At 36.1% G+C, this 20,462-nt stretch overlaps 2 pseudogenes; one reads left to right on the top strand and one right to left on the bottom strand.

The window, feature by feature from the left end:
- Window positions 1-5,616: 5,616 nt before the first annotated feature.
- On the top strand, window positions 5,617-9,391 carry LOC149139864 (uncharacterized; annotated as a pseudogene).
- A 381-nt stretch (window positions 9,392-9,772) lies between these two features.
- On the bottom strand, window positions 9,773-10,285 carry LOC149139863 (OVARIAN TUMOR DOMAIN-containing deubiquitinating enzyme 2 pseudogene; annotated as a pseudogene).
- Between the last annotated feature and the right edge of the window lie 10,177 nt (window positions 10,286-20,462).

Below are 20,462 nucleotides of genomic sequence, written 5' to 3'. Positions count from 1 at the left end.
TTCTCCCATACTTAGTTTAATGTGGTGGCATTTTTCCCATACTTAATAGCTTGGATATACCAAGCTATTGAGACACTTTGCTAATATTTTATCAATGAAGTGATAGTTACTTCCTTAGTGAATAAGCGCCATGACCTTTTGCTTCTCAATGTAACCTACAATCTTCAAGGTTTGAGGTGATGACAAACTTGCCAATGCATGCATAGATATTTCACACATGGATAAAACAATATTGTGCACAATTTCAACTTCTATGTCTTCTTTTTTAAGTTGACAAGTTCTTTTTCATTTCATTGTGTAGATGTTTCCATTTTCTCTCTATCATTAGTTTTGAAGGTGAACACTTTTGTTTCTTGGCATTTATGCTCTTTTGATCCTTTGTTGTTACAACCAAAGGCTATACATTTTTCTCTTATTCCTTTTTTTTCTTCTGTGATATTCAAGTAGGCTGAGTTAGGGTTGTCTTATGAATCTCAAACAATCTTTGCTTTATGCATATGGTCCCACCAGTAGACTTGTTTGTAGCGTTATTCTTGGCTTGAATATGACTATTCAATTGCATAGCTTCCATAATATTTTCATGATGTTCTAGGAAAAGCTCATGTTTAATGTCTTATTTTAATCCAGCCATGTAAGCTTCCAACAAATGTTCATCACTTATGTTATCCATCCTTGTGGCCAATACTCAAAATTTTGAATTTTAATTTTCGATATCACCTAAGTACTTGATTCTTGTCAATTGACTAAAGTAGTCTTGTTCCCAAACTTTTCCATATTGTGCTTCTAAGTCTATTGTAAATAAACCCAAAGTATAAGAATAAAAAAAATTCTTTCTTTTAACTACCCATTTAGACCATTGATAGCGTTATATTTTAAAATTCAAAGTTGTTATGTGAATCGTTTGTTTATCATCTATAATATTATGCAATTCAAAATATTTATTTATTTGTTTCACCTAGGTAAAGATATTTGTTCCTTCAAACTTCTTTAATTCAACCTCGAGAAATTTCATACTGTTTGGAGACAATCCATAAGTAACTCCACTATTTAGAGTTAAATCTTTCTGACAAATGCTTATTTTTAGAAACTTTAACAACATGGATATTACCTTTATTTTCATGAATCACTTCAAACATTATCAATTTTAGGGAGCCTTTCATAGAGGGCTTGTACGATCTTATGTTCCAATTTTCCATCATTTTCTCCATTTCCTTATTTTCATCCATCTTTTGTTTCAATCATTCCACCATTTTTTTGTTTTTTGTTTTCGTTTTTTCCATATCCTATTTAATTGATTCTTGTATTTGTGACAATTCAACCTTTCTTAACATAGTGTCAATTATTTTCTTAATTTGAATATCTAAATTGAATACTTGATGTTGCACGTCTTCTATTTCTTCATCAGTCATGATTGAGTTTTCTAGAAGTTTAATTGGTGAAGTAACTCTTGGGTGTTTCTTTGGAGCCATGTGAGAAAAATAATGCTCCTCTTTTATCTCTTTATCACAACTATGGTGAGCTCACTGGAGAAACGTATTGGTTCTGAGGGAAAAGGAGTGTTAGGTGTTATAGTCGTTTGATATACATGTGTGGTTCAATAGTAGTGCTTGGTTCAATCATGCCCTTAGTTGTACTACTCAACTACCTACGCACTAAAGATTGGCCTCACCAAACATTGTTCTCAATGTACTATAACAATTAGGTGTTGAAAATTGCAACAAGAAATTCTCAATTTGATTTTTCCTTGATCAAATTGATAAAATTTGAATTTCCACATCAACAAACAACTTGAATGATGTTAACTTGTGTGACATGGCTTATGTCACCCAGTTTACTCAGTAAATTCGAGTTGGAGGAGTTAGAGTTCAATTTTGCATGTGTGATTGCTAATTTGTAGCAATCAAGGCCATTTATCTCATTTCCAATTAAACTAGTTCCAACTGTTGGACGAACTAGTGGAGGGTCAAGTTAAGCAGTGGGACTTCAGTCAAACTTAATGATCATCCAGTAACTGATCAATCATCCCAAAATATCTAGTGCATCCAGAGAATTCGAGTTACCTAGTTGAGGTGGAGATTCCAAGGCAATGTAACATCAGTAGTAGACTAGTCTTGAGTGTACAGGTGTTGCATGCAGTCAAATTATCAGCCTAAGGAATTGCACAATTTAATTAGAGGAATTTCCTAAATAATGGGGCTTAATTCCTCAAGGAACAACACAAGGAAGTATGAGCTCAAGACGAGGCAAAATGTGACCTAGTCTGAGTTAGATGGCTTCAATGAAGAATGAAATGAATTGTGCACTTGCAGGGTGAGATCAGTTGTGAAAAGCAATTGTAATACATCTCTATTCATTTGATTAATGCAAGCAAGCATTGGGTCTTTTAGCAAATTTATTTCCCTAGATAAAAATACTTGTTGCATGTGTGTTATTTCTTCTTGTATGTCTGAGATTTTTGCTATAAATTTTAAATTAATGTCCTCAAAGCAGTAGAGTAGGTTTGTGTCTAGTGATTTTTATTAAAACTTCATGAGCAATTGCAAATATACAACCTAATTTCTACATGGTATCAAAGCAGGCTTCACATTAAAACAACAAATTTGAAGTCGTTTCTCAGAGGTTCAAATTTGAAGGTAAGTGTAGCGAGATTTATTCAGAGCTGAGAAGATGGCCTTCAATGGACTAAGGCTAGAGTACCCAAAATACTGAATGCCTGGATACCCAAAACACTAAAGCTTGACCGCTGTAGTTGACATTTTCAAAAAAATTAGCTGGATTTTTTCAAAATCATGTTGTAATTTCTATCATTTTCTATGCAAAATTAAGGCACTCAAAATTCTAAAACTTGACAACTATAATCCACTTTTTCAAAAAATTTAGCTAAATTTTTTCAAAATCATGCTGGAATTTTTATTTTTATCATGATGGCTCCAACAAATTTTCATGCATTTTCAAATATGGAATGACGACCATGATGTTGTTCACAATGTCGTATCATTTCTTTCATCTCTTCCATTACAATATAATAGTATTTTCTAATAACACCATAAATAGGTAGCATATGGAAAAATTACATCTCGGAAGACAAAAAAAAAATAATGTACAAAAACATGTTCACATAAACAAAAACAACTACATGGATAATAGATAACCTCTACATGACATTACTATTATTTACCAAATAGCCATATTCGAATACACATAACTAATCATTTCAAGTATAACTCATTATCATCCACCCTAGCTTTTAACAATGTCCATTCACATGTTGTTATTTTTCCACACACTACTATTATTTACAAAATATCCATATTCAAAATACACATAACTAATACTTTCAACTCTAACTCATTATCATCCACCCTTCCTTTCAACAATGTCCATTTACATGTCGCTATTCTTTCACAAACTATTACTATTTACAAAATATCCATTTTCAGAATACACATAACTAACTATTGCAATTGTAACTCATTATCATCCACCCTTGCTTTCAACAATGTCCATTCACATGTCCCTATCCTTCCCCACTCTATGCTATTCTTCCCCACTCTATACATGTCCCTATTCTTCCCCACTCTATGCTATTCTTCACCACTCTATGCCTTAACGGCGTTTCCTTTGCAACATAAGGTGCAAATGCTAGTTTTAAAATTGAAAAAAACTAATTTTGTGATGTGCGTGGCCATTCTATGGTGAGTTCTGTGACACTAACACTAGTTTGCCAATGCTCTACCTTATGTTAAGTCTTTTAGGCAGGAGAGGTGGGGAAAAACAAATCTCCATAAATTCAAGTGTCTTTAGTGTGATTTTTTGGAAACTTTTCCTGTGGGTTTTTTCTGGTCTAATTTCTCTAAACTCAGGTAGGAATTTATTGAAATCACAAATTTGATGGGTAATCGTTACACAATTCAAGTGCCTTTGGGTTTTTCAGGGCGTTGAATCCATATATACAATGAAAAAACTAATTTAAATAACATAAATTAAGATTTCACTTCAAAATTTTTCACTGAATTCTGAAAATTCTAAAAAATATACCTGAAAAAAAAAACAAAAATCCTCCGACAAAGCCTCCACGCTCATTGCTCAGCATTTAAACATGCTTAAAAATGATTAATTCACATTCAAACATGCTTAAAAAATCATGATAGTTGAACCATAAACCTTACATGAAAGAGAAGGTACGCCAGAGCCTCCACGTTCACTACTCATCGTGTATGCCTACAAAGTTTTGCATCGAACAAAAAAAATTCATATAAAATCTTGGTCCAATTAAAAAGAATCGGGAGATTATCTCCCCTTATCAGACGCTCGCGCTAACTTATCAACAAAATTCAATTCCAATGATCCAGTGTACACAACAATTTATTAAGAACTCACATTATAGCAAATGATTTTGGACGACAACGTCAACATCAACACATGGATGAGGGAGCGAAGCAGTATATAACCCAATAGTTTACTCTCGTCCAGTGGTCTCAACATATTTTATACAGGTTTTTCTTTAGCATCTCACAAATTTTTCTTTAGCATCTCACAAATTGAGTGCAGCAAGAATCAAACCAAGTTCCATAAATCGAATCAAGCAAGAAATCACCCTCAAATTTTCTATTTTTTATCAATTTTTTTATAACCTTAAATTGTTTTATATTAAAAAGAATCAAAACCCTCTAGCACATTTGTATCACTACGGTTCACGTTGAAATTTTGACGGAATTCTTATTAAGCGATTTGAACATCTGCAGATTCATAGCAATGACAAAACTTGCCAATAAAATTGTGATGGCATGCAAATACGATGTGGAATATATAACTGAAATTTTGAATAGCTTGGACCAGATAGCGCAGTTTTTTAATAACTTGCAGGGTGCTGTGCAGAAATTATGAATCCCGGGTTAATATAGGTAAAAACCAGAAGAATGAAACATACCCCCAATAAATTATGAATCACAACAAATTCGTCGTGGCTGAATTTGGTCACTGACTTCTCACATTCCTACCATATATCTTCATATGCTCATCTAATTTATATTTGACTACTACGTGATTTACTAAAGAGCGTGACGTTGGGTTCTTTATGCTTTCATTGTGCGGAATATGGCTCATACTCCGCCCAATTTCATCCTTACCCCCAACATTGTGCGCTGTATGAACCATATTCTGTATGATATTTAATAAATGTGATTTATAGCCCATTGCCTCACATATTTCAACAATGTATTAAATTCATTGGTTGTTTTAAACAAGGGTAACCGCGTAGCGGCAGTCCCTGCTTATAAGACACTACTTTATAAGAGCAATACTAAATACATATGAAAACAATCACTTGTGAATTGCGGTTATAAAAAAAATCTCACACTTTTTCAATTGCCGTTTTAAGATTTAAATTGCTTTTATAAAAAGCAGCTTCCAGACTTCTATGTCTCATTGTGGTGTGTTATTGTGTGCATGGACCCGTTTATGTGTACGTTATGTTCGGTTCAAAAACTTGTATCCAGATTTGTTAGTTTCAACGGGATTGAAAAATAAGACTTCTACCTCTATAGCTGCTCAGTGAATTTATGAGGTCCTCTTCTTTGAATAAAGCCAATTAAGTACTAAGTGGGCGGTTACTAAATGTCAAACTTTAAATCTAAAAAGACACCACAATCTCAGGAGCATCTGGGAACCTTCTCTGTAACTCTATCTGGGGCATTGCATATAAAAAGCCTCAAACTAGCTAGTCCTGAGCCCAGACTATGTGGCGTATGCCGGCCTAATCGATCGACCTGTATACCCAGAGTTTCCCTCCGCAACTTTCGGAGATCTCAAGAGCATCTGGGAACCTTCTCTGTAACTCTATCTGGGGCATTGCATATAAAAAGCCTCAAACTAGCTAGTCCTGAGCCCAGACTATGTGGCGTATGCCGGCCTAATTGGCTCACTATCGATCGACGACCTGTATACCCAGAGTTTCCCTCCGCAACTTTCGGAGATCCATTAAGCAAACGCTTACTAAGGGGTGTCCTGCATCATATATTTCATTTTTTAATGCCTTCATTGAACTCTAAAAAAATAAAATACATAAAACCATACAGAGATTAATATAGCCCAGGGTGCTAACACCTCAACATTCTTCTCTTAAATCCTTTGAAAGAGACAACTGTAACGCATGCATAGATGGTCCCATACAATATAAATAGAAATCACCACGTCTGAGCTTGTTGGCCCACCATTTTACAATTTGTCAAATTTTGTGGCTCCCGACTTGTCTCGATAGCCCAAATGGACAACAAAAAAAAGAGACTTTCATATAGCCCAAATGAAAGTCTGCGGCAGGGAAAAGCTGTCCTCCCAGGCCGCAACAATATTTGAAGGGATTCCGTCCCGCCTGCTAAGTATCGGGGGTGGTTTAGTGAAAAAGCTTACATCGGATGCAAAATTTGTTCAAGGATTTCAGTCATAGAAAGGCTTCCACACTAGCCTACATTTGAGTGTTTTAAAATCATAGAAAGGAACAAGCCCGAGATAAAGCAACTGATATTCTGGTGTCAATACTTGATCATAATTGCAGTATTAATTGTTTTTCAGTGATTAGCTTATGCTTTTATTTCATGGTTACAGTGAAGCAAAGCTTGCATTCATTGTTTATTTGGGGTATCCCAAAATAAAAGGTTGTTTTGGGATCAACCTATGTATATGAAACCTTTGTTAAGCCTTTTGCAACAAAACATGAGACAGATATTGATAGGAATTTACTTGAATCAAAGACAAGGGAAAGAGATATGATCGTTTTTTTTTTTATCATTAGAAGTCTACAATTTATATACATGCTAGATTCATTGATATTCTTCAATACGTTCCTTCACAGTGACCCAGGAATTGACTTGTCCAGTGTATTCAGCGGCCTCACCCAGGAAGTGACCTATCCAGTGTATTCAGCAGCCTCAACAAGCTGTAGCAGGGGTTCCACAACAACCTGGACTAACTAAAATAGGTTCTCGTCAAGCCTAGCCCCCTAGCATCAACCATCAACCTACTCGCGCAGCGGGTTCTCAACCAACACAAGTTGCGGTTTCAGATCCTCGAGAGCCTATGAAACCAGCTGCTCACCAGTTCATTTCAAAAGCAAGTCTAGTTCATTTCAACAGCAGCAGGTGCAGTTCATTTCAACAACAAGTCCAAGAAAAGAAACCATTTCCAACAGTCACCTTAATTAAAGGTACACATTGTGGCTGCTTGTTTTATGAACTCATAAGCTTCACCCTCCAAGTATCATATGCATTTATTTAGTTGGTGCATCTTCATATTATTTTACTTATACAGGTAATAGATGTAATAATAGAGGTAATAGAATCAACTATACTTACACAGAGTTTTCCCTCTTGGCCAATGTAAGAGCTTCGAAGATTTTTTCTCTCTGCAAATCTTCCCTCATCCATTTCAAGCAACAGTAACCGGGAAATGTGTAGAGCAAGGCCTCCAATGGTACCTGGCTTTCCAGGCAAATCTTTCATGGAGAATACCATAGGGCCGGGCCTTCCTCCTCCCGTAAATCATGCTCATGTTCAGGTTGGCCTCCAATCTGACCGTCCACGGTGTGGGGAATGGAGAATGGAGGGTGGGGGAATGAAGAGGAGGCTGAAATGAAATGGGGAATGGAGGAGGAGGGTGGGGGAATGGAGGAGGAGGCTGGAGCATAGAAGAATGGTGGAATGAAGAGGAGACGGAAGCATAGAAGAGGTGACAGGTAGAAGAGTGGTGGAATGAAGAGGAGACAGATAAAATTGCAGACACTCAAAAATATATTCTATTATATTGAATGAGGAAATTACACACATATTTATACAATCAATAGTCTCAAGATAGGAATTCTATCTTAGACGTACAGTAGTGTGGTTGAGAGATTCTCTCAACCACACACTAAACTAGGAGAAACTAAATTCCTATTATGTAGGAACAAACTCCTCAAATGGAGAATTACAACCATAGACAAGTAGGAATTAATTATTTCTAACTCCCCCCCTAATGACTACTTGTCATGATAGTCAAATCCACCACCATCAGGCGAATTGCATGTACAGAACCTCCAAAACACAAACGAAGATAAGGATTCCCGCGGATCCCCTTGAAGGTGAATTGGCGCGATTTTTCCGTAAAATTCCACTCCAGTCTATTATTTTGGCACGGTGGCGCTATTAATGGCCTAACAGACGCGCCAGTTACGCATCCTGACGTGACTGTCAGCGCGAAAAGCGCGCCAATCCCCTTCTACTCAGAAAATTAAAAAATCATCTATGTTCGAGCCAGGTGTTCTGCAGTCCACCTGCTCAATTAAGCACAAAGCTCTCGTGTACCCGCAGCCACAAAGGCACCTCAAGCCACAGAGGCGATTTTGCCACAAAGGCAAGCTGGTCACAAAAGCACTTCAGCCACAAAGACTCTATAGATGGTTTCTGGCTCACCACCAACCCTCACATTACAGTGACAAAAGATGGTTTCAGGCTGACCATAAACCATTACAAAGTGGTTTTGAGATCACCACGAACTTTCAGATGCCTTTAAAACTTACATTTCATTCCACATTTTGGAGTTTCTGGGTACATACAATGACAATTACAACAACTGGACTTGCTTATAACATGCTAGGGAGTCTATTCCACAAACCACACTAATTCAAACAAACATCTACTTTGTTGTCCACCATAAACGTTGTTGCTGCTTCATTACCTCATCTTCTCCTACATCCTGGGCATCCTTATCTATTCAAATAACTTCTTGGAACTCTATGCTTAACCTGTCATTCGTTAGAGTTGCAAATTCTAACAAAATAACTCTGCCTACATTGAGTTAGCTAGGCTCAATAAGGCTCAATAATATATAAACATGATTCCAAGAAAATACAACATAAACTCTTCAAATTTAATTTCTCTATCTCTGCCCATAGATGATTATTTTATAAACATACCAGCAGCCATTTTTCACCAACAATACCTGTGAGGGGTCTACTGATAAAGAAACAGATTGACGACTTTTCACCTGGACTCAATGCAGTGCATTCAAACCCTGATGATCCAGATATAGGCACACAGCCACACGAAGAGAACACAATTTTCCCTTCAAGAGTAATAATCCAGGACTCCACGGTCCAATCCTCCATCGCGTTTCAATATCCACTCCCCTGGCAACATAATGCCACTTCCCCTGCTCACAGTATCAAGGCTTGGTAACTGCTTCCAAGCATGCTGCCTCATACTCGCTGACGTACTGCAACAACTAAGATCCATTGTCCAGCTAATCTCCTTGCAATTGAACATGCAGGCTTGTCTCCACAATCTATACACCGGACACATACAAACTTGATCATCCTCCAATTTTTGACGTAACTGTCATGTCTTCTCATATCTGGTAATAAATCATTCCTGCAAATAGATTTGTCTATTGTTGGAATGGCAAATTCCAACATAGATTTACACTGGTGACACTAGTTTGCCAGGCTAAATGTCACAACAATCTAATTCTTTTAACCAGATTTACATAAATGCATTTACATGTTAAGTTGATCAGTTCTCAAATAAATTACGAAGACAATTTATTTCATCAAAGGAGATATGTTGAAACTTTTAGTTTCATCTTTACCCAATATAGAAACATAATCACATCAAGGCTTCCACACCTGAAGAAGACCCAACAAGCCTCCATACAGAAACTCCATCGATCCACACCATTGGAAATCCAATCCTCTTTTGCTTGCAACTTGACACAAAATTCATAAGCAATTATGGATTTGTTTTTAATATGCCCAAGCATAAACTACTTTATACTTAGCTGGAACTCTTGCAGAAACTTGCTTTGAACCAACTCGTCGCCCTGCATGACTTGTAGTGCTTCCCATCACAGCCTGCCATCGCCACATGCAACATGTTTCCATGTTTCTTCTCTTATCCAGGCCATCGTAAATCAGCATGACTCGTTCCGTGTAGCCTTTTCCCTGGCGATACCGGTCGCAACGAGACGATTGGACATCGTATGCTGCAATTTCACGACCATAATAATCTGCTAAAATTGCCAGCTCAATGGCACCACCCCATTTTTCAAAATCCAGTATCCATGCACAATACTCTTCATTTGGCTTTCCCAAGAATGCCTCATTATAATGCACAATATCACTTCCAACTGTTGTGGCAATTACCTGTCTCAATTCTGAAGATTTGTTCTTGTTGTTTTCCATTACATAACCGACTGCATTGAAGAGACAGTTGTTGTCTGCTGGAATGACTCTTTTCACAACCACTCCTTCATCCATTTTGTAAAAGAATAAAATAGCACAAGAGCCAAAAAAATTCAGAATGGTAATTCACAAACAGTGTTGAGCATGGGCACTTACATCTCTTGTGCTTCTACTTCCAACTTTGTACATTTCATTGAATCCTCTACCTACTGGAATGTTGCGGGAATATATAGCAGAGCATCCAGGTTCAAACCGGAACCTCCTCTCAAGGCAAGAGAGCCATAGATTTCTTCAAACGATAAATCGACTACGGCCTTGCTGCCACGTGATCTCTATTGCGACCACCTACAACCTCGACCAACAGCTCTTCAGGCTCAGCCACCCTAACTACGAGCTTGTGCACAGATCAGCTCACCACGTTCTGGTTTGCACGCGGCAGGACCACAGTCTTATAGCCCTCCGCACCGCACTGTACATAACACCCAGCCAGGACACCGACAATGCCAAAGCGAGGGAGCTCATCTGCCGAGATATCAATTAAATCACTGCAAAAAATAAATGAACTCCACAGTCCTCCAACCATTCGACTCATCGCCCCAAATCGATGATGATGAGTCCACACTCCGCAAAAAAAAAATCCGCCATTCTGCACTCGTTATTTCTCCACATCTGATGTGTTTTACAAGTTTGCCTTTCAATCCCAACAGAAGCCAAACAATGTAGTATATCTCACTAGTTCTCTGCAACAGGCTCAACAAACAGCGACTACATTAACAAGCAGCGAGTCGATCTAGCTCATATTCGTAGTGGGGGAATTTAACTGAAGGATTTGTACGGGGTCGCAACATTTCTCTTTTCCAAACCGGTTGAACTGAAGGCCGCGCCGCCCCCTTGGCTATTTCGGCGAGAGCGTTCATGAACTGAACGAAGCCACCAGCATTACTCACCGTGTGATTGACACGCATGGCAAATATGAAACCTCCGCCTCTCAGGCGCGTCCCCTGAATATGAATGACACGTATGCAATCCTCTGGAATTCTATAGCACCAGAACCAAAGTCTCGCCAGATGCACCAATAATCACGCAGATCCGATCAGATTTAGGCTCAGCCTTCCTTCTCCTTCAACCACGAGAGGAAAAAAAACAAAAGGAATTTCTCTGTCGAATGCCTCTGCACTTTCGCGTTTCATTCGCGGTCCAGCTCCACGCAGTTAACACAGCAGCGAGTATTCAAGCAGTTGCTCCTCAGGTAGGCAGTGCTCCTCAGATGGACAAACCCAAAACAAAATAAACTGCAAACAAACTCTTTATCTGCTATTTCCCTCAGCCCACGAGGGGCCGAGGCCCAGGCCCTTACGGGCTCTGAAGCTCTGATACCAAGATAAAATTGCACTCACTCACAAATATATTCTATTATATTGAATGAGGAAATTACACACATATTTATACAATCAATAGTCTCAAGATAGGAATTCTATCTTAGACGTACAGTAGTATGGTTGAGAGATTCTCTCAACCACACACGAAACTAGGAGAAACTAAATTCCTATTGTGTGGGAACAAACTCCTCAAATGGAGAATTACAACCATAGACAAGTAGGAATTAATTATTTCTAACTGAGACAGGAGCGTAGAAGAGGTGACAGGTGCCCAGAAGAGAAATGGCAAATGGCAGCGTGCGTGGAGGCTTAAAAACTTTGCATAAAATAGTTTACCTGCTCAAAATAACTTGTTGACACAATTGTTTTGAAAAACTTACCATAAAATAACTTGTTGACACAATTGTTTTGAAAAACTTACCATAAAATAACTTGTTCGGACATTTGTTTTGAAAAACTTGTGATAAAATAACTTGTCCCAGCTGAAATAACATCGGTGCACGTGAGACTTGTAATAAGAAGTTGAATTCACAAGTTTGGTTCTAAGTTTCGTACACCGAAATTTCCACGGATAAACTTTAGTTAAAGCATAAAAGCTTGCGGTCAACAAAAGATTTAATAGCTGGTCAACGATCGAGACAATGCAATAGTCCCTCCTATGCTAGAGGCAAGGACTAATAATGACGTTTTGTAGAACAACTAATAACTTTGGTAAATTCTAAACTAATAACATATAACTTTGGTACATTCTAAGCCGGAGAAATTTAGTCTAATATACTGGGACTTAACTTATTGTACATAGCACTGTACAATAACCTAAAATTCTGCACAATGAATTAAATGCGGTACAAAAAAATATAATATTATTTTATTAACATTATTTTTATTTTATTTTATTATTGAAAAACTGATACGTCATTACAATAAAATATTATATGCATATTTACTAAAAAACGAGGCTGTAGTCTAATGAGGCAGAAAAGTTGCCTAGAAAGTTACGGAAATTCCGAGCATATTTAGAGAAAATCCGGTAAGGATTTTTGCAAATCCAAGTTATAGTTGTTAAATTTCAAAATTTTTGGTGTCTTAGACATTTTTTATGGCGCTGAATCTATTTCTATCATCAAAAATACGATTCAAACACTGCGTATACAGGACTTTTTGAATTTTTTTGCCTAAATTCCAGCCACTTTTAACAGCGCACAATTCCTTTGGAGTCGTCTAACGAAGCGGAGGAATTGCCCAGATGGCTAAAAGTGGCCGGAATCCAGGCAAAAAAATTTCAAAAAATCTTGTAGAGATAGTATTTGAATCGTGTTTTTGATGGTGGAAATGGATTCAACACCATCAAAAACATCTAGGACACTTATAATTTTAAAGTTTAACAGCTATAACTTGGATTTACAAAAATCTTTGTGAGATTTTCTTTAAATATAACCAAAATTTCCATAACTTTCCAATCAATTTTTCCAGCTAATTAGACCACTGCAATTCCTTTCCTCTGCCTCGGTAAACGACTCCAAAAGCAAAACACTAGGTACTTTATGCTTTCATTCCGTGGAAGACTGTTCATATTCCCCACAATGTCATCCTCCGTACAACATTGTGTAGTGTGAACCATCCTCTACATTCGGTTGACTTTTGCGATATTTCCCATACAGGTAAATACCTAGACCGAGACATATGCAATGCAATGTTGAACATGAAATTTGTGGGGACCATGCCGTGCAAGTCCCGGTGGCATTACTTGTCAGACAAGTCAAGCTCCGCATGATGTGAAATATCAAATCCAACGTTCCACGTGTCAAGGAATCACGTTAACTTTTGAACTCGGAAATCAAAGACAAATAATCCCGCCGATAGATTAGCAGTCAAATTGGGATTAGCGGTACTTCCCGCCGGTCTTTAAAATTGACGCCGGAATTGAGTTTTTTACTTGTAAAAGACCGTTAATTCCCCAATAAACACGTCAACTATAACTTACGAAAAATTTACAAAAAAATGTCATAATAACGGGCATGAGAAAAATAAGGAGTTTTAAATTATATATATATATATTTATAAAATTGAACTATATTAAGCTGACAGTTACCAGCTGCCTCACTGTGAAGAATTTTGAAGGCTCGAAGACCGAGGGTCGAGGGTTTCATGAACCTTGAAGTTCATTTAATTTTAATAGATGTGGGACAGTTGTATCCACGTAGGTTCAAAAACAATGCCACATAAACGGCGGTCACAGTGAAATTCGCATGGTGTCGTATAACTGCCTTTTATATGGTGTCTATAAAAACTGGAAATCCAACGGTAGGGAACATTTAGGGTTATCAAAATGATAACCTTTTCACACTTGACCTTACAAATAGTTAGGGTTTATTCAATTTCTCTTGCCCCGGCTACCAGAGCCTCTCTGGGTACATGCCCCCACATGGCACCGTTTTTGTTGTCATATTACGCTCCTTGTGCTTGGTATTGCAGTTTGCTGTTCCTATGGAACTATGTTAAAAAAAAAACGACTTTATCACCCATAAAAACGACAGCGGGCGTCGAGAACGACGTTTACCGTCTCGTTTCTCCTGCGTTTTTTTCCAGGAACTATGGCTACCATCCCGTTTTTGGTGACTAGTATGGAGACGAGGTTACAGGTTAATCGAATTCTATCAACACTTTGTTTCCTTTTTACCTATAACCAATTCCAGTGCCACTCCTTCGTTCTCACTTATTTGTTTTTTTTAGTTTTAACAGGATCCTTGAAGCGAGGAATTCTTGGAGTTTTGGACCCAAAAGCACCCAAAGTCTCAAACGTAAAGTGAAATTTTGATATTACTGTTACTCAGATCTAGGATTACACCATTGGATTCTGTCATTTGCTTTCCAAGTACTAAACCCTTATTGTATTAAACTTTTAAGTCTTCACTTGTTTTTTCTAAGACCTCGCATTTCAACCACCAATAGGGCGTGCGAGAACGAAAACTGTGAAAAAATTATCTAGGCACGTGCTCGAGAGGTACTGCTCTCGCATGACTCTCGACTTCCACACCAACAAAAAGATCGTGGAGGAGGTGGCCATAATCCCCTCGAAGGCATTGAGGAATAAGATTGCAGGGTTCAATAGCCATCTCATGAAGCGCACTTAAAGAGGCCCACTGCGAGGCATCTTTCTCAAGTTTGAAGAAGAGGAGCTTCAAGAAGAGTGTGAGAGGCGCATGGACTATGTTCCTGACGAATCTGCCATCAAAGTCGATGTTAATGAGGTGGATAAAGAAACCATGGACATGCTTGCTAACATTGGAATGGTTGATTTACCTGGAGTTGTCAAGTAGGCAGAACCACTAGTGGGTGGTGGTTTGAGACAAGTAGGTGGTTATATGGGCTGTGCACCAAGACGGAGATCCTAAAATTGTCTCGCTTTAAAGTTTACAAAAAAAAATGAATTATATGCAATTTGTGACTGGTGAAAGCATCTCTTGAATCCAATTATTTAATTAGTTGGGAATAATAGTTTGCATAATAGAAATCGTTTGATGCGAAGTCCAAATTAATGATATTCGATTTAGTTGTCCTCGGTTTTTTTACACTAGGCTTAAAATATAAGCACGGTGTTAATGTGTAACAGTAATGGCTAGATCGAATTGGTGCCAACAGAAAGAAATCAATATTAATAAATACTTAATTTATCATTCCCTAATTAATATAAAAACTAGGTAACAACCTAGAGTGATCAGATAAAATGGAAGTTTAAAAATGTTAACATTCTGAAAATGTTTACCTAGGATTCTGAGACTGTTTAACAAAGGCGGGCGAAGATTTTGAAGGGGAGGTTTCACCAAGGAATGAAAAAAATATTGTGCAAGAACTAGGGTTTTGAAATTGTAATTAATAAAATAAGTATTGAAGCAGGAGTTTAATATGTTTTGATTTTGGATTTATAATGCATTTAGAATAATACAAAGTTTTTAAGTTAGGGTTTAATTTTTTATTTTTTATATATTACACTTATTTAGAATAACAAGTAGGATTGTTGCTTAACAGAAGCATCTTATGTGAAAAGTAACTCATAGATTTTGTTGCTCAGTATATTTTATGTGAAAAGTAATTGATAGATTTCAGTTGAATTGTAGATTATGAAATTGTAAATTTTTGTTATTGATATTGTATAATTTTATTTTTTTTTTATGCTTTTTTTAAAAGCATTAAATCTTATTTTGACACTAAATAGCATTAAAAATCCAATTTAAATTATGTAAATTTTCTATTTAACAAACAATGACATAGCTTTACAAGAAAAAATAAAAAATGTTTAGAATCCATTTTTAATAATGAACATGAAAAATATTAAACAACATAACCGTAAATATTAAAAATCTTGTGAAAAATAATGTAAAATAAAACCGTCATTAAAAATATCCATAATAAGTAAGGGATCCGATTAAATTTAACCCCTGCTTCCCGCAACCTGTTCGTTCAGGTATCCATCCCCCGGGTCAAGGGTATGCTACATGAGTTATGTTAACTTGGAAACTTGGTCAATTGTATTAATACCATGGGTATTAATGTATTACCAGAAAATTAATAAGCTAAGCTATACCATGTATAGCTCATAAAACAAATACCATAAACGGACTTCCATACAGCTAAACCATATTTCCTTATTTTACTAGGCAACAAAACAATAATGGAGTATTTGTAAACTGTCTTTCATGTACTCTACTAATCACGTTATAGGATATTCTCAATATTTAATAAAACCAAGTTTCATAAATCGAATCAAGCAAGAAATCATCCTCAAATTTTCGATATGTTATTATTATTATTTTAACTTTAATAGTTTTATTTTGCTGAAAATCTTATATAATTTTTATCAAAGAAGTTATTTTTTTTTACTTTATAGTAGCACAACTGTGTAAATTAAATGGTTAGTAAATGTTTACAAGCATATAAACAACAAATTGCTTACTTAATACATCTCAAGTTGTTAGAATTAAAAAAATCATAAAACTAACTAAATTATAATTTTATTAAACTTTGAATTTATAATTTGGTCATATGACATTTTATTAGAAAAAAAAAATGCATAACTACATTCCAGATAAGTATCAACCTTTGATTTATGTATACTATTAAGAATATTCTAGAATTTAAGTATTGAGGGGTTTCCGCAGTGCATTATATTAGATATCATTTTGGGATTCAACTGCATTAAGTAAGTTAATCATCTATGGCCATTTCCATGAGAGGTAGTCGTAACTGACTAATTTCTCATGATTTTTGAATAGTTCACTTAGCACTGATGCAAATTTAAGTATTGAGGGGTTCCCGCAGTGCATTATATTAGATATCATTTTGGGATTCAACTGCGTTAAGTAAGTCAATCATCTATGACCATTTCCATACTGACTAATTTCTCATGATTCTTGAATAGTTCACTTAGCACTCATTGCATCAGGTGATGCTCACAGGGATGAAGAAGTGGGATTGAAACTAGTGAAATGAATCACATAACGTCAATCCTCACTTCTAGGGCTTGCACCCAGTAACTAGGACTTCCCAAGAGGTCACCCATCCCAGATCGCCTCTGGCTCAAGCGCGCTTAACTGTGGAGTTTTCCCCACAATCAAGCCCACTTAGCTTGCTACCCCATTTGCAAAACCTTAGCAAGTATTGTGCCTCATGAACGATTCAAGTAGAGTTCCTTTCACTCTTTTGAATTTAAGTATTGAGGGGTTTCCGCAGTGCATTATATTAGATATCATTTTGGGATTCAACTACGTTAAGTAAGTCAATCATCTATGACCATTTCCATAAGAGGTAGTCGTAACTGACTAACAGCTTGTATATGTTGTTCTATTATACTAACAGCTTGGACTATTATACTAACAGCTTGTATATGTTGTTTTGGAATTTTCCAGTGTGGGAAAAACTCGTGCTTTCTTTCACAAACTAATAACTAGCACACGATTGTGTACTTTTTGCATCTAATAACAAGGTGTGAGCATGGGAACTCAGGTACAGTAATTCATATTTAAACCTACAAAAGATGAACAGGAAAATTACCATTGGTTCTATGCACTATCAAAGCAGATTTAGAGGGCTGCAAATAGATAACATAGGCTTGTTTATTTTTGGCATTGGTGGTTAGTTTTGGTCTTGGCTTTCCACATCAAGAAGACCAAGCCTTGGAGCCAATACACAGATCCTTTCATTGTCATGTTTATGATTAGTAGCTAAGAAGGTAATGCACTCAGAATGGCATCTAGATTCTAGAATACATAATAAGATTTATTTATAAAAATATCTCTGGTGGTGAAATGAGTAGGTTATAAGTCCCTTGTTTACTCTCTTATTTTACAGTTTCTCCCATTTTGCTAGCAGAGTAAGAATTCATACATGCACCCAGCCCCGAGCCTTTAAAAAAATATAGGCTTCTAAATTGATGAGTGAAATTTCTAGAGTGACCCGAACATAAAATAACCAACTTGGGATTCGAAATGCCATCTCCTTTCTTTTAAGTCAAAACTTTGACCATTATTCAGTTCATCATCTCTAAAGCATCATTATATAGTACTCCACTAAAATAAAAATAAAAACCACCCATTTTTGAAGATCCAAGATCATCGATATAAGTGTAAAGTATAAATCATGCAATTACAGCTTTTCTAACTGTATTGAACAATATTAAGACTCTCAATGAGCAGTTTGAAAATTGCCTCAAAAGGTCTTCAGACATTTTATTAAATCTAACCTATCTATTAGCATCATTCACTTTAATCTACTTTATTCTACCAGTGTTCTCCTTAATGAAGCCATTGTGTAGGAGAAGAATAGTTTAATTTTAAAATTTAAAACACAATTTGATAGCCTTTGTCCTGACTAGTGCATTTGAACTCCTCGCATACCTTCTTAATGATTACTAGAGGCACATTCTTTGAATTTGTCAACAAAGAAACTGATTAATTTATAATATGTATAACAAAGCAGTTTAATGTTCAACTTGTCTAATTTTACATTTGGCATTAGGCATATCTGAATAAATTGTAGTGCTTCTTTGGAGGATTATCATTTAAAGGCTCAAGAAGCTACGAGTTGCATACAAGAAAAAGTTGCCTCTCAAAACTATGAAATTACAAAATGCAATCAAACCATTGAGAAAACTCCAAGTACATTATTTTCTAACAAACTTTCCCATTAATTTAAGATTTTCACTGGGTTCAACTTTACCTTTGTTATCAGTCAAAACTTTGTATTTTCTATAAAAGGTTGAGTTGTTTTTGTACAAAATGAAAATATAATTGAAAGGTCAGGTTGAATCTCAAAATGAAACTTTACTTCTCGAAAGGGTGAAGATATTTTTCTTTGTGTCAATTTCTAGGATTGGTTTTAGAAGCATGAAACCCAAACTAACTGACATGAATTTAGTGGAACAGGTAGAAGACTTGGAAACTAAATGTGCAATCTGATTATCTCTATATCTCCAATTGCCAGATATCCATGTAAGGACCTATAGCTTAACTAAATATCACTAATTATTAATAGAAGCATATTAGATTCTCTGTAGGATGCAATGGGATTATTGTATTACTTATTCATAACAAGATCACTTCTTGAGGGATCACTTCTTGAGGGGATGTTTTCATATCAATAAGTTATCTCTGTAGGTGGTTTATATGAGCAATTAATAGATATGCAAGTTTCCTTAGACCTAGAAAATCATAACTAGCTACTAGATCCTTAGTGATAATATATGATTGGAAATGCTGGAAAGTCTTCTTCCTAAACATTAGATCCAAGTTATTTAATGGCTGTAAACTCCTGAACTCTTCCTAATATACCAACTCTGCCATCTTTCCCATTGAAGAAAATGTATTTCAAGACTGAATTTATTCTTATCTAAAGATGTTTGAGAGGTCTTTTGTTTTTCAAATCGTTTTTTTTAAGAGAGAATGCCCATGTCTTCTCTAGAGTTCCATTAGTGCCTTCTAATGTTTGACTGCTAATAATCGTGGTTATTTATTAGTGGAATCTTTGTCTTTACTAGATAAAACATTTACTGATGATAGTCATCTGAGCATGAAACACAGGTTTTTGGATAGACCTAAGACAGTGACAAATATTAATAGGGTTAAACCCTTCAGATATTCCATGGCTCCAACATTCTCCAAATTTTTCTACATATCCTATCTTTTCTAGAGGATTTGCATGTTTTCATGGAAATACATCCTCTGTGTTATCAGTGCTTTAGTATATTAGACGTAATCAAGAATATTCAAAATTGTTATCCCTTACCCAACTCCAACCCCTGAGAATCTTAGTTCTCAAGTTGGGACCATATTTGTCTATTCTTATATACTGATTGTGACAATAGATGCTATCGAGATTTCATGCTTTTAACCCCCCTTAGATTCTGACTCTTATTGGTCCTATTATCAAAGATGTTTGCTTATACATGTATGCTTCAAGCCTAGTAGAGTATCCCCAAAGGTATAACTTTTTTACCATTTGTTAGATGATATGAAGTTTTATTCTTAATAGTAGTTGATATCTTGTTCTGGAGTTAGGCATGCTTGATAAATCTTGTGTCTAATAATGATTAAGAACTTCATTATTCTGCTCTAATTTCTTTGAACTTTGAGCAGAAGTAAGAAATGGAGGTTAAGGTGGCGAGGCCTATGAATGGAGGAGACAGAGAGTCACTAATTTCTGTTTGGAAAAAGGAGGTAATCCAACCTTATTGTTTAATGAGATTTAATATTTTTTTTGTAGTTCCTTAAGCACCATGCAAGGTAGTATCCCTTTGCATTCAATTGGGTTCATTTCTCCTTTTGTGAAATCTATTCATCATTTATCTTTTTCTCACGTTTCTTTTTATCTATTTCAAC

This window comes from Pinus tabuliformis, chromosome X (assembly GCF_031772625.1).
Source record: "Pinus tabuliformis cultivar Carrire ecotype Pingquan chromosome X, CPIR1, whole genome shotgun sequence".
Classification (NCBI taxonomy): domain Eukaryota; kingdom Viridiplantae; phylum Streptophyta; class Pinopsida; order Pinales; family Pinaceae; genus Pinus; species Pinus tabuliformis.
The sequence above is the reverse complement of the archived record's forward strand: the minus strand, read 5'-3'. Positions and strand labels throughout refer to the sequence as shown.